Genomic DNA, 15,524 nt, shown 5'->3' with positions numbered 1-15,524 from the left:
TTCTCAACTACAACAGAACCTACCTTCCGTCTCTAACCCAGATACTCGTAATAGTTGTCCCATTAAATTAACTCTCAAAATTCAGATTTTTTTGTTTGTTTCTAACTCTTTGCTAATTATGATTGTTCCAATTTTGTTTTATAGCAACTTAATATCTCATAACTGGGAGCTGCTCTCCAGGGAGGACATCTACACTTCCAGTTTATCTTCATAGTTGGTTTTTTATTTTAATTCACTTCGGTCTGGGTTGATAAAATACGACTATTCCATCTTCCAGGAATAAAACATTTAGTCCTTCTTCATACGTAGATCACTACATGACAACATTAACTAGCATATTGCTACATGGAGCAAGGTTAACCATAAATTTTAATTTGTACTTTATTACAAACACTAACATTGGTGTGTCCTTCGTTTCAAATTTAGTAAGAGAATCAAAATTATATTATACCTCAATAACCTACTGGTGGTGGATTCCATTCACTATCGGAGGTGAACAGCAAGGCAAAATCTTTAAATAGGTTAATTTATTTAGTGATCAACATTCTCCAGCCATTGTAATCATAAGCCAAATTCTTATTTGTAGCATGTGCCATACATGTTTAATTTTCCCAGCACTTACAAATTTCTCAAAACTAAACTTAAAGGTATATTCAACATTTCACATCTAACCTTTTTTGCTGATGGTTCTTCTTCTTCTACCTGGCTATGATTTGCATGGGTGTGTCCTTAGAATATTGCAATAAATCAACCCCATCCTGAAAATAACTTCAGTGTTAATTACACAAGCATTACTTATGATCCAAGTGTACTAGTTAAAATCTAAGCAAACTACTCGGTAAAATAAAATTAATTCTTCCTTATTTCTATTTTTAAATGGTTTATGACAGTAGAAAGAGCAATACATTTCTAATTCGGTTTAATGCAAAATTAAACATCAAATCCAAAAATCTTATGGATATATATTTTTAAAACCAAAACACTGATATAAAACAATAACTTTCTCATATATATTGATCCAGTTTATTTTAAACTAAGTGAACATTTCTTGACTAATTTTTCTAACTGAATTTTATATTAATTTGTTTTCAAATTTTGAAGTTTACAATAACATTTTTATAACTTTGTCATTCCTTATCTTTATTTTCCATCAAATTAAATCATAAAACTATTTCATTGATCTCAAGAGACAGATTTGTACATTTCCATAGTGTTTTTGCAATACTTTATATGACATCTAGGGGCTGGTTAGATTAACAAGTACCAGTTGTTAATTCATCAAACTACTCTTGAAACACATTGTTGGTTATATTTTTAAATTCAGTATCTGAAATTTATATAGAAGTAACATTAGTATAATATAACATTTTAGAAAAAGTAATAATTAAGATTGTCTAAAATAAAACGTTATCTGCCAGGAAGTTCTTGTCTTTTGTTGTTTTGTGCAGTTTATATACAATACACAGATATCTACTGATATCTTGTTATCAGACTAGAATAGCTCAGTTGCTAAGGTCTTGGATTATCAAGACAGAGGTTTCTGGATCAAATACAACTTACTGGAAATTTACTTTTTGCTAGTAAAAAAATTGTCATAGTTATTTTATAGAAAAATTGATATTATCTATTTATTATTTTATATAACTTTAATACTAAATTCTGAAGATACTTTTCTTCTACTTAAATAAATAAAAAATGGAAAAATAAAAACACCAAAATATCCTTGTGGACAGTGCAATAAAAATTTTGGTAAAACGGTCATGGTATTTTATGTAAGGGAATATGGTATCATTGTAAATGCACATCTTTCTCTTTGGAGGAATTTAAAAATTTAGAGAAATCTAACAAAAAGTGGATTTGCCATAAGTGCATGTCTATTGATATTACTTTGGGCTTGGAAGATGTAATAATGATATAACTCAGGAGCTCTACTCACAACAAGCAATAATTAAAGCACTAAATGAAGGAAATACAGTAATAAGACAACTATGGAACCATAAAACATTCAACTTGAAAATATAATATTAAAGAAGGAAGAAACAATAATTTTACTGGAAAGGCAACTCAACTTGAATAATCAAACTAAAAATCCTAAAAGCGTTAGTGATGCATTGAGACCTAATGCAGTTAATTTTACAACATAGTTTTCCCAACTCACAATCCACACCAGTCAGCACTAGTAGACCATATAACATGGTGTGGAACTCTCATACAAATAAGGATGTATCTTTTACTTTGGCTGTTAAAGGTAAGAACACTTGGCAGTATTCAATCATCTGCTGTTAAGATAAATAAAAACTTGAATTCAATTTTTTCACACAACCATTATGAAATTTTAAATGTTAACTGCTTATTATGCATTTTTCTATTCCCACATAAGATATGGAATAACTCTATGGGGCAACTGTTGTAGTGCACAAAATGCGTTCACATGGCAAAAAAAAGGTTTTAAGAGCAATCAAGAATGTTTCTGATTGAGAGTCATGTTTATCAATTTTCAAAGAATTTAAAATAATGACTCTTCGAAACCTGTATGTTTATTGCTGCTTGATCGATGTTAAGGAATCTTTAAATACCCTTCCTACAAGAAAACAGACTCATGATTATTTTACTAGGAAAAACCATCTTCTTGACTTAGCATTACTAAGATTAGAAAAAACCAGAAGTAGTAATACATCATGTATGAAGATGAAATTATTCAATAAACTGCCTAAAAATGCATGGGATGTGTCCTTGAAACAGTCAACAAAAGTAATAGGTAGATGGTTGAAGGATAATATTTTTTACTCCATTGACAAATTTTTGGCCTGTGATATTAGTACATTAAGTTTTTGACGTCTGGGTCATTCCATGTCAAGTCAACCAGGTCATGACACCCACCTCTTTAGATTTTGATGAAACTTGGCACAATTGTTGCATTTGCTATCCTATTGATAAATACCAAATTTTATTTCTCTATCTCTTATAGTTTTTTTTTTTACAAATTTTTTAATTTTCTTAATTTAACGCGATTTTAGGCCTCGTATTTCGCGTCTTGCAATGTAACTTGTAGCTTAAAAAATTAATATCTTGAAAACTATTTGAGATATCACCATGAAACTTTGCATAATATTTAATTCATATATTTAAAATAAAGAAAAAATACATTCACTAACCTATCTCAACTCCAAAAAAATAATAAAAATATTATAATCAGAATTGTTTTTTATTTGAAAACCGCTGTCGCGATTTACTAAAATTGCAATATCTCAGGTCTCAGACCTGGTAGAGTGTTCATATTTTTTTTTACATACTCCTAGATACATAGGCTAACAGATAAACAAAAAAGATGTATGGCTTTTTCACATGTTTGACTGATATTCAACATTATTTATGAGTAACAAAATTACAGACCAACTAAAAGAATACGCAATTTGAAACATTTGGTTTCAAAGTTAATTAAAGTTTAATTTTAACTTTTCTTGTATTAAGTTGTTATCAGAATAAAAATACTCAATTAATCTTAGTACTCAAGTCACTTTCAATTTAAAAGTATTTACAAAACCTTTATGAAGATAAATTGTGAATTATTTACTACTGATCATGTTTGTATCAACTATGAAGTGTTTTAAAATTTTATATATCCACTTATTTTTTGGATTGATTGTGTAAAACTAAGTGAATAGGCTAGTTACAGCTTGTGCATATTTTTCTTCTTGGACTTTAAAATGGGGTAAGCGGAAATCAAAATGATAAATCCTCAAGCTAGTAGCATTGGACTATTTAAACAATCAGACTGTTTTCAAACAACTTATACACCTTCCAAAAAATTACAATCTGTATCAGAATTAACTGAGGAAAGAAAAAGAATTAATTCAAACTTAGACCTGGAATCAATTTAATTGAATTTAAAAATGTTTGTTCCCATCACAGCTACTACTTTCTCAATGTGTTTGAAAAATATCAAACCGTATGCATAGATCCATTAAAAAAAATCACAAAAAGCCAATAAAAAAGTCACTAAGAAGTGTATTTTTAAGTTTTTCAAAACAATTGTGTGAAAAAAATATATTTTATTAAACCTGGACAAAAGATATGCCCTTCATCTCGAAACTTCTGTGAAGAAAAAACTAAAATCACTGAAAATGAATCTGATGACGAACTAATGATTGAATTGGATTCATTTGAATCTAGAAATGTCTCCCTTTCACAAACAAATGCAGCCTTAGATGATTTGAGTTTAACTCCAATTAAACTTCATAATTTGTCATCACATAGTAAGGGATCGTATTACAAAAGAAAAGTTGAAAAAGTAACAAAAGAAATAAAGAAAAAAATCTCCAAAGCTCTAGATTATGACATTGAAATGTCAGAAGACGAAAAAGAAGATGAAAGAAATGTTATCAAAAAAGCAGAAGATTTTGATAAACTCATGGGCCTTTTAAAAGAAAACCTTATGTCTGTTGGGAGATCCCAAAAAGTCCAGATTCTGACTTTGGTGCCAGAATCTTGGAGCCAGAAAAAAGTTGCTACAGAATTTCAGGTGACCGAATATATGGTAAAACAAGAAAGAAAACTTAAACGAGAGAAAGGTATCATAGCTATCCCTGACCCTAAAAAAGGTAACACACTCTCCGAAAACACAGTTAAACTTGTGACAGACTTTTACCAAAGTGATGAGAATTCAAGAGTTTTACCCGGAGCAAAAGATAAAGTGAGCCTTAAAAAAATATTTATATGCAAAAAGACTTATTCTAAGTAATTTGAGAGAGCTTTACTCTTGTTTTAAATGGGAATGGCCTGACTTGAAAATAGGATTCTCGAAATTTTGCAGTTTAAGACCAAAGTGGTGTGTCCTTGCTGGGTCAGCAGGTACACATACAGTATGTGTATGCAGCATACACCAGAATGTGAAATTGTTACTAGATGCTGTAAAAATTGAAGAAAGTTACAAAGATTTGATCAAGATGTTGGTTTGTAATGTTGAAAACAGTGAGTGTATGCTACGCCATTGTGACAACTGTCCGTCTGATGATGCCCTGATTGAATACTTAACTGCAAAATTGAGCGAAGATTATGATTTAGAAGAAGAAATAATTATAAGCCAATAGGTTAATACTGACAGGACAGAAATGTTTAAGCAATCAATCAGCGTTGAAGACTTTATTTCTTTACTGAGCAAATCTGTAGAAAACCTAATCCCACATTCATATATTATAAAATCACAGTCTAAAACTTTCAAAAAACTGAAAGAAGATCCGCCTTTGAATACAGCAATTGTAGTAATGGATTTCAGTGAAAATTATTCTTACACCATTCAAAATTAAATCCAAAATTATCACTGGAACAGAGGTGGATGCACAATTCATCCAGTTGGTCTCTACTTGAAAAAGGATGATGAAGTTTTAATTTCCAACCATTGTTTCATAAGTAATGATTTACAACATGACACTTGTTTTGTGAATTACGTACAAAAAGAAATTTCGAAATGGCTGAAAGAAAATCATCCCGAAATAAACCAAGTTCATTATTTCACTGACGGCTGTGCTGGTCAATACAAAAATATAAATAGTTTCAAAAACCTAACAAACCATCATGAAGACTTTGGAATGAAAGCCGAACATTCATTCTTTGCAACAAGCCACGGGAAATCAATATGTGATGGCTTGGGAGGAACTGTTAAGAGAATTTTGAGAAAAGCCAGCCTTCAACTTTCAGATGAAAATCAAATCAAGACAGCAACTGCAGTTTATGACTTCTGTAAAGTCAACATTGAAAAAATAAACTTTCACTTTATTGCCACAAAAAATGCTGAAGCTTTCAGATTGGAGTTAGTGTCACGATTTTTACCCACCAAGACTATTCCCAGTACTAGAAGTTTCCATTATTTCAAACCATTTAATACAAATGAAATTGAAATAAGGAGGACTACTGATAGTCCTAATCCTACTCTAATGTTTTCTTTTGATTCTGCTACGGATTGGGTCTGCATTCAACCATCTTTAATCGATTATGTGGCTGCAAACTACGATAGAAAGTGGTACTTTGGACTCGTTAAAACTGTGTTTCATGAAGAAGAAGATGCTGAAATTCTTTTTCTTCACCCTCCAGGACCTGCTGCCAGCTTTTACTGGCCTCAAAGGGAAGACTTGTGCATAATACCTTTAGAGCACAGTTGATGCACCGCAATCAAATAGCACTGGCAGAATGTACTACTTCAAAAAAGAGTGTATCAGAAAAACAGAAGAGTGTTGGATGAAGTGGAAAAAATATAACAAGCAGAACTAATAATTGCTATAAAACATATTGATTCTTAGACTTCAGTTTTTATTTTATTTCACATTTATTAAATGTAAGTAAACCACAAATTTATAATTTCTTAATAATATTCTACTTTTTGGAATATTAACTAAAAGCCATGTGAAAAAGCCATACATCTTTTTTGTTTTATCTGCTAGCCTATGTATCTAGGAGTATGTAAAAATAATATGAACACTCTACCAGGTCTGAGACCTAAGATATTGCAATTTTAGTAAATCCCAACAACGGTTTTCAAATAAAAAAAATTTTCTGATAATAATATTTTTATTATTTTTTGGAGTTGAGATAGGTTAGTGAATGTATTTTTTCTTTATTTTAAATATATGAATTAAATATTATGCAAAGTTTCATGGTGATATCTCAAATAGTTTTCAAGATATTAATTTTTTAAGCTACAAGTTACATTGCAAGACGCGAAATCCGAGGCCTAAAATCGCGTTAAATTAAGAAAATTAAAAAATTTGTAGAAAAAAAACTATAAGAGATAGAGAAATAAAATTTGGTATTTATCAATAGGATAGCAAATGCAACAATTGTGCCAAGTTTCATCAAAATCTAAAGAGGTGGGTGTCAAATTAATTATTTACTGGGTGATTTGACATGGAATGACCCGTCTTTAATTTTAATTATGTGTTTATCTCATTTTAATAGCTATTATATGTCTTTGTTGTTATTGTATATTTTATTTTAGTATTAGTATTTTAATCTAAAATCACTTTGTTGTCTTGTCTAAATGTGTTATCTGTAGAACAAAGTTTATAAATATATTTTAATTACGCCATTGTTATTTTGTAATACCATTTTATTGTTAATTGTGATCATGTTGTATGTTAAACAATATATAATTGTAATTGTTAGTAAATATGAACAACATAATTATAAGTCTATGACTTTGTCAATTACACTATTTGTGTTTAAAGACAATAAAAAACTTCTTGATTCTTGAAAAGTTTCTAAAATGATTCCTCTGTTTAAGAAGGGTGACAAAACCGATCCCAACAACTACAGGCCTGTTGCAGTTTAGCCAGCACTGTCAAAAGTTTTTGAAAAAATGCATGCTTTATCAATTAACTGATTTTTTTCAGAAAAATTCATTATTGGATTTTGAACAGCATGGATTCAGACCTTAAGTCTTGTACTACAAATTTAATTATCTTTGTAGAAAATACCATAGAAGCCTCAGATAAAAATAATAATGTCACTGGTGTGTTCTTGGATTTCACCAAGGTGTTCAACAGTGTATCCCACAGCATTACTCAAAAAATTATCATATTTAGGAATAAAACATAAAGTACTGTTTTGGTTACAGTCTTATCTTGGAAATCGCCAAAATATGTTGAAATAAAAACACTTCCAAAAAATTTTTTACAAAACATAAAATCTGATATTAAAGAAATTACATACGCAATAAGATCTTCAAAGAACGGTGTTTGGAACTTTTTTTATTTTTATACTGCATAAACTAATATAAAATTAAATTTTAATTCTCTATCATGCGGATTAATTTTATAAATGTATTACTGATGACGTAAGCTTGTTACTTCAGAACAAAAATCTTCCAATAGTAAAAAATAAATGGACAATCTTTATCACAATACATTGATAACTTCTTGACAGACAAAACTTTGTTGCTAAAACTTAGTAAATCGAAATTTGTAAACTTTACTTCTAGGGCTTCTTTAAAACAACATAATGATGTAAATGTACCAGTATAATTTTTATTACATAACGAACTAGACTTCCAAGCTCAATTTCTAGACGTTATCTTAGATGAAAACTTCAGAGTAGCTATTGACAAAATTTACAATAAAATGAGTTCAGCACTGTTTGCTCTTAAGAGGATGTCACATGCGTTATTTTACTCTCATACAACCTCATGTTACGTAATAGAGGTGTATGGAAGTGCATAAAAATGAAAATTTTATTGAATTTTACAGTTGCAAAAAAGTGCTATTAGAATAATTTTTAAACTTGACATATGAGGTTCTTGTAAGACACATTTTACTGAACAGGGATTTTGAACGGTTTACTCCATGTTCATATATAGAACTTCTAAATTTTAAAAATAACTTAATTTTTTGGCCAAACCAAGACATTGATAATTATAATACAAGAGGAAAAGATGTCCGAAAAGTCTAATCACATAAAACAGTTTTGTAAAAAAAACTTTATAGATTTGAAAATAAGCAATCCTAACTTTTAAAAAAAGAGCAAAATGTGAATCAATTTAATAAAAATGTAAAACTATATCTATTAGGTATTGCATTATACAGTTTTGAGGCGTACTTTTCTGTGACATAAAATTTTAATTGTTGAATATTGCTACTGGTACATAATACATAATAATACTCTTTAAATAATTAATAAATTATGTAATACAATTACTTAATTATTGTTCATTGCTTTGCTATTGTATACAATCTTGTATGGTGTATAAATAAAGAAATTTTCAATTCAATTCAGAGTTTAAATAGCATATACAATTACCTGTTAATATATAATTAATAAATAATGTCGATTTTGTAATGGAAATACTATATAACATAAAGTAATAGGTTGTAATTGAGGATATTTGTGAGTCTATAGAAGAAAATTACGTAATAATCCCTAAACTTTCTACTCTAGGATTGATTATCCTTCTGTTGAGTCCATAAATTATCATATGTTCAGAGGCCAAACTCTAGTAAAATGAAATTTTTAGAATTTTTCCTAATTGTCACAGGCTATTTCTATTTTATACAGTGATTGGTATAACAGGTTACAATATAGGCTATGTTTTACCCTATACAACAAAATCGTAAATGCTTACTATACTTAAGTCACATTATTTGTTAATTTTTACAAATTGAAAGCCCTTAGGAAAACATCAGAGAACTATTAAAGTATAAAAAGCCCTAAAATCTTTAACCAAAATTCAGAAATATTGCTAAATAGTTGAAAAGGCTTGCTGAGCGAGGAACATTCCTTGAGATTGTACCTTTCAATAACAGATCAAAATTCTAGAAGGTCTAACCACAGTGCTTTGAAGAGTGCTAAAAAATATAAGCTCACCTAACCATAGCTCTGGAAGGAATACTACCATTTTGCAATCTTCAAAGGCACAAAAGCATAGGTCTGTCCTCACAACCAAATGGAGAACTAGGACATTACTCTTCAAATCAAACAAGGAAAAATATACTGACCAATTAGGATTCGCAAACAATACTCAATAAAAGATCCCCAATTGCAAACAAGACCAAAATTACAGCCCAGAATGAAATATTGAACAAATTAAAGAGGAAGAATCTGTGGCCAAAAGTCAAACCAAAAATTACCCTCAAATGCAGTTGTTGGATTTCTTTTTTTCATGTGTACGTGTTGATATTCCTGTTATCACTTCTTCAAATGCTATCTTCTGATCCAGAAACCCGATTCCTCCTGGTCCTGTATATCGATGGTCAATTTGAGATATACCATTATTTTAATTGTTACATTTTTTTGCCATAGGTCTAGGCTGCAATACGGTGTGTTCACAAAGTCATGTCACACTTTTAATTGTTTATAAATAATATTTTATTGAACGCATGCCTATGAACAGATGTTAAATTTAAAACAGCGGTTTCTAAAGTTTCATTAGTTCAGTTACCCATTGCTGTCATCTAGTAAAGTATGGCTAACACTTTTATGACAACAGTCAACATGGCAACTTTGCAAAGAAAATTTTAGTGTACATTACGTTGTGGGTAACAAAGTTTATTCTTGATTTCAGCGCAACGTAAGTATTATCAAATGTGTCATGAAAATCAGTCTTAATGACGCAGCATTTATCGATAAGTTAAGAAGTTTAAGGGAGCACACACAGCTTATTGGACAAAACATGGACAGGCAGGCTAAAAACAAGAGATGGAAACATCGAGAGTGCTCAAAACCCTTTTTTTGCAAGAAGTCCATTATTCTTGTTATTCTGTATGAAAATAACTGGATTCAAATGTTATAAGCCACATTGGTTTCAGTAATGAGGCTAACTTATTTCGAAATGTGAATTGTTAAAAAAATCATATATTTAACATATAAAGCAAAGAATCAGAGCAGCAATTTAATTAATTACTGTACCCCGGAAATCCTTATTAAAGCATGGGAGGAGATCAAGTTCACTTGGACGTCTGCAGAGTGCTTAATGTCGAGCTCAGATATACTGACGTAAGACTGTTTATTTATGCCTATGATTACATCATTTTTGTGCTTTATATACTTTTGTAAATAAAATTATTTAAAAGTGTGACATGACTTTGTGGACATACTGTGTAAAGGCGATCGATTCTTGTTTTCTGCTTCCCAAAAGAAAGTGATGTCGGCGAGAAAGAGTCCACTTTTGTCCCTATGTATTATATGTTATTAGGCTATATAAAGTAGGTAAATACATATGTACAGATTATAAATATAAAAAGTTAATGAGTGCTCAAGTGATGTTAGCTTGAATTTAAATACTATCTCAAGGTATGTTTTTTCTTTTATAGCCAGAAGTGTGGGGGCCCCACCGAAGCCAACACTGATGGCCAGGAACATTTCTGATCGGTACTTTCCCAACCTCAGATCACATGCCAAATCGTCCAATATTAGATACAATCTGGGACGTGATATGAGGTAGGAAAAGTACCAATAGGAAAAGCCCCTAGCCATCAGTGCAGGTTTTGGTAGCGCCTATCCCACACTTCTGGAGAAGAATATTCCTAGATAGTACTCAAATTCGAGCTCAGATCACATGAGCTTTTTTAAGGGTTATAGAATTGTGGTACTACAAGTAACATATTTATGATAACCTAATATAAACCTACTTATATAGCCCCATAACAAACGGTAAATAGGTACAGAGTGGTCTCCTTCTCGTCGACATCACTTTCTTTTGGGAACCAGAAAACAAGAACCAATCATCATAATGACATGTAATTTTCATAGTAAGTCAAATAAAGTCCGTTCTTTCTAATAGTGTAGGTTTTAGGTGCCTGGTAACAAAAATGTATCCAAAAATAGTGGCTTTCGGATAATACCAAAGTACCTTCATGAGTATTAAATCATTGATATTTACGAGTATCTAAAACTAATGACACCAAAATGATAAACCAAATTATGTTATAATATGTTGTTCAAACTACAGTATAGATCAGCAATTTTTATATCTTGAAATCTTGATAAATGAAAACACTATCTAGGTTATTCCTATTTATAAAATGTAATAAACAAAATGGTACTTTGGTATTATTATACAGAGGCCACTCTGCCCCTATCAACTACTCGATATTAGGTAATATAAGTAGGGAAATACACACGCACGTATTATAAATAAAACAAGTTGCAGTTAACTTTTTCAAACGTTCAACAGGATCTGAACTTGGTTTAAGTACTATCTCGAGGGATGTTTCTTTTTTTCCAGAAGTGCAGAATAGAAGGCGCCACTGAAGCCATTTCCGAACAGTACTTTTCCAACGTCAAATCAAGTAGAAAGTCACTCCGCACTTCTGGCAAAAAAAAGAAACACTCCTTGAGATAATACCCAAATTTAAGCTCTGATCAGATGAGTGCTTGTAAAAGTTAACTTTGTTACCACTAGTAACCTATTAACGATAACCTAATCTACACCTACTTATAACGCGTAATGACAAGTAGTAGATAGTGTCATAGTGAGCTTTGTATAACACCAAACTACTAATAAAGCATTTCTTGTTACGTCATGCTGGTTTTTAGTTAACTCAAACTTCATGATGTTTACAGGAAAGATGTGATGAGTGAAGGAATGATGGTGATCAAACAAATGTGCATAGAGTCTTCTCTCACCGATGATCTAGTAAGGACAGTTGACAAAAAAATCCAAGAGAACAGACATTTCACCATGACAACGCTATCTGATGATTTCCACAAATTTCACGAACTCTTTTGTACGAAATTATTATGGACCGCGTAGGTTATCGTGTACTGTGTTCCCGATGGGTTCCGAAAATGCTCACTGACGTGCAAGAAACCAAGAGACTCGGAAGTGCTTTGAATTTTCTAACACAGTACAGTTATGATGGTGAAGATTTTTTTTAAACAAAATTGTGACAGGTAATGAAAACTTGGGTCTGTCACGTCACACCAGAATCCAAACACCACTCGCCCTACAGCTCTGACTTGGCATCATCTGACCACCACTTCTTCCTGCACATGAAGAGAGCAATCTAGGCAACCTACACTTTGAAACCGACGATGAAGTTAAAACAGCAGTGAAAGGTTTGGGCTTTCATGAAGAAATAAAATTGTGTTAAAAAATTGTTTACTTGTTTATTTTTTTAACGGTACTTCCTAATTTCTGAACACGCCTTGTACAATGACAAATAATGAATTTTAGAACATTCAAAGTAGAACATTTCAAGATTGTAGGAAGTTATGGTTAGGTGAATTTACAACAGTTTGTTCATGATTTTTGTTTAGTCGTGTTTCCTATAACGCAGTAATGGCTGAAGGGATTTGTGATCAAACCATTTAGAATTTTATTTTTTACTGATAGGTACTACCTCAAGGGAGGTTTTTCGTATGTCACCATGATCTTTCACCATCCTTTGATGCTGCTCCGTGCTGAGTCACTTGTGTCAGGGACCTTTAAACCTTTATATAAACCTTTAGATATTTTTTTTAGATATAAACCTTTATTCTTTGAAGGTTTAAATTAAGAAAACATCTTATATTTGGGTAATTTCCCCTGATTTTAGCATTGTTATTATTTTACGTATCCAAAGATGGTGTAAAGGCTGACGTCAGTAGCAACCAATAGCAGGTTGACTTACGATCATAACGAGACCACATGACTCTCTTAGAATAATTAAATATTACTCTGCACAAGAAAAGTAGTTTCACTTTTAATGCTCTATGACTTCATTATTTGTCATTTCCACAGATTGAAACTTTATATTGTTTTGTTCAGGACGATAGCAATAGGTTAACAACATGATACTCGTATTTTGCCAGGTTAGCCCTTAACTTCACAATTGCTTTGGCTTTATTGGAGGCGAAGTTAAGACTACAATTCCTTTCTTTCACTTATCCTCAACCTCACTTACACATAGGCTAATTAGCCAATGACTATAGATAGCAAATTATGAAAACCGTTATTAGATCATTTAATATAAAAATTGGTAGGCTAAAGTAATATTAATTGTATACCTCTGGTATAAAATTTCAATAACCTTAACTCTTTTCAGATAGGCCTAGGCCTACATGAAAAATGGGCAAACACTCATAATTACTAGGTAGCACAAAACATATCACAGTGTTTGACTTAAGGTGTTATTTTTCATATCAATAGAGATTTTGTGTTGTTCATTCATAACCTGCTAGGCCTACACATTGATTTAATAATTTATAAAGGATAATAAATTATAGTATCAAAATTTATGAGTGTGGCTTGTTTGTAACATACTGACGGTTGAAATAGGTACCTATAACAAATATTTTAGTAATATTACAGAAAATCTTAAATATAAGGTTGCCTACTTACTGATCCAAGATCCTTTCTTTCTCTGCCTTGTTTACACGTTTTAGAAGTTTTAGGCCTAAGCCTATATTCCATTATTATAAGAAAATCTACATTTAGAATTAAAAATATTTATAAGTCGGTATGGATTCCTAGTGACTAAATGAGCTGAACTTTAATATCCACAGTAGTAAATCTATGCAGTAAAAAACACTAAAATGTGGAATTTTCAGAAGATAACATTAACATTAAGATAAACAATAACACAAAAATCCCGTATTTGGACAACGGAGGGAAACTGACAATACAGCTCTTACTGCAGGGTTACCAGCTAAAGCCAAAATACATTCCCTATAGAGGTAAGATTTCCTACACTTTTCATACAATTCCCTGTATAATGGTTACTATTTTTCAAGTATTAATGTACATTTCCTTCTTTATTATATTACTATATTTTAACACTATGTCAATTCTTTCTTTCTTTCTTCTTGTTTGCTGAATTTCAGCAGGTTCTGCTTACTTTGAGCATGGAACCTAGATAAACATTCTTGTATGTATGACCAGTTTTTTTTTTTTTTTTTTTTTATTACCTTATTTATAGATTTAAGAAAACTTACAATTTCCAGTATTATTTCCATATCAAAGCTCGTTAAAAGATCTTTCAATATATTATAAGGTGGATCTATTTTCTTCGCTTTCAGTTTAGTGAGCAATTCATGTCTGAAGTCGTTATATTGCACACAATCAAAGATTAAATGTTGAAAACTTTCTATGGAACCTGCATTGCATTTGAGGCATAACGGAGTGAAATAACAATTTATCTTAAATAGGGTTTCATTAACCCAAGCAGGCCCAATTCTTAGTCTATTTATTGTTACTATTTTATTTCTACTCAGTTTGTAATTATTATACCATGGGGAGGGGCTATCAGGGGCAAGTAGTGATTGTTTAATTGCGCCAACAAAATCTTCCAATGACACTTTAAAATCTGTTGGTTCTTCACCTGCTTGGGTTGCCTCTTTTGCCAGCCTATCTACATGTTCATTGGGACCTATCCCCACATGACTTGGTACCCATTGAGAAGTGAAGTATTTATTACCTCTCATCATGCAGATTGTAATGGCTGATGCCAGATTTTCTTCATAATCTGCTGAACTTGCTGCCTTTATGGCTAGTATAGCAGCTTTTGAGTCAGAACATACTACAATTTTATCATAATGTTGTTCGTTTGCTATTTCAACAGCTTTCTTTATGGCATACAGTTCTGCGGAATAGCTGGATGCCTGGTTTGGAAGTTTATATTTGCATTCTATTTTTAAGTCCTGTATATACACGGCAGAGCCTGCGCCATCCTTGCTTCGTGAGCCATCAGTTTAAATTCTTAGATAGTTTTCATATTTCTTTCTCATTAATTCTAGAAATAATGCTTTAATGGCTTCTGGTGGGAGTAATGATTTTTCCCAACTGTGTCATCAATCTCTAGTTCAAATGATATTTTTAAGTTCTTAAGCAGTAGGGGGCTATCAACGAATTCCAAAAGATGTGAATCAATTACTGCAATATTGTTTAGATTCGCCAGATTATCTACTGTGTTCACCAGTTCCATGTATAGAGGTTTGGTTTTTTGACCCAGTACTTATGATGATAAGCTACTGCATGTAAATACCTTATATTCACATAGCATGGGTGTTGTGGATTACTTAGTGTTTTAAACAATATTTTCTCTGTTAAGAATTCTCTC

General features: G+C 31.3%; 1 long non-coding RNA gene across 1 annotated transcript; it reads left to right on the top strand.

Annotated features, from left to right (window-relative positions):
* The first annotated feature begins 1,640 nt into the window (after window positions 1-1,640).
* Window positions 1,641-12,585, top strand: LOC124373090. The gene is made up of 2 exons (XR_006923404.1): window positions 1,641-2,248; window positions 12,049-12,585. It is a non-coding gene; the product is annotated as an uncharacterized LOC124373090 (long non-coding RNA).
* The last annotated feature ends 2,939 nt before the right edge of the window (window positions 12,586-15,524 follow it).

This window comes from Homalodisca vitripennis, unplaced genomic scaffold, assembly GCF_021130785.1.
Source record: "Homalodisca vitripennis isolate AUS2020 unplaced genomic scaffold, UT_GWSS_2.1 ScUCBcl_4798;HRSCAF=11188, whole genome shotgun sequence".
Taxonomy (NCBI): domain Eukaryota; kingdom Metazoa; phylum Arthropoda; class Insecta; order Hemiptera; family Cicadellidae; genus Homalodisca; species Homalodisca vitripennis.
The sequence above is the reverse complement of the archived record's forward strand: the minus strand, read 5'-3'. Positions and strand labels throughout refer to the sequence as shown.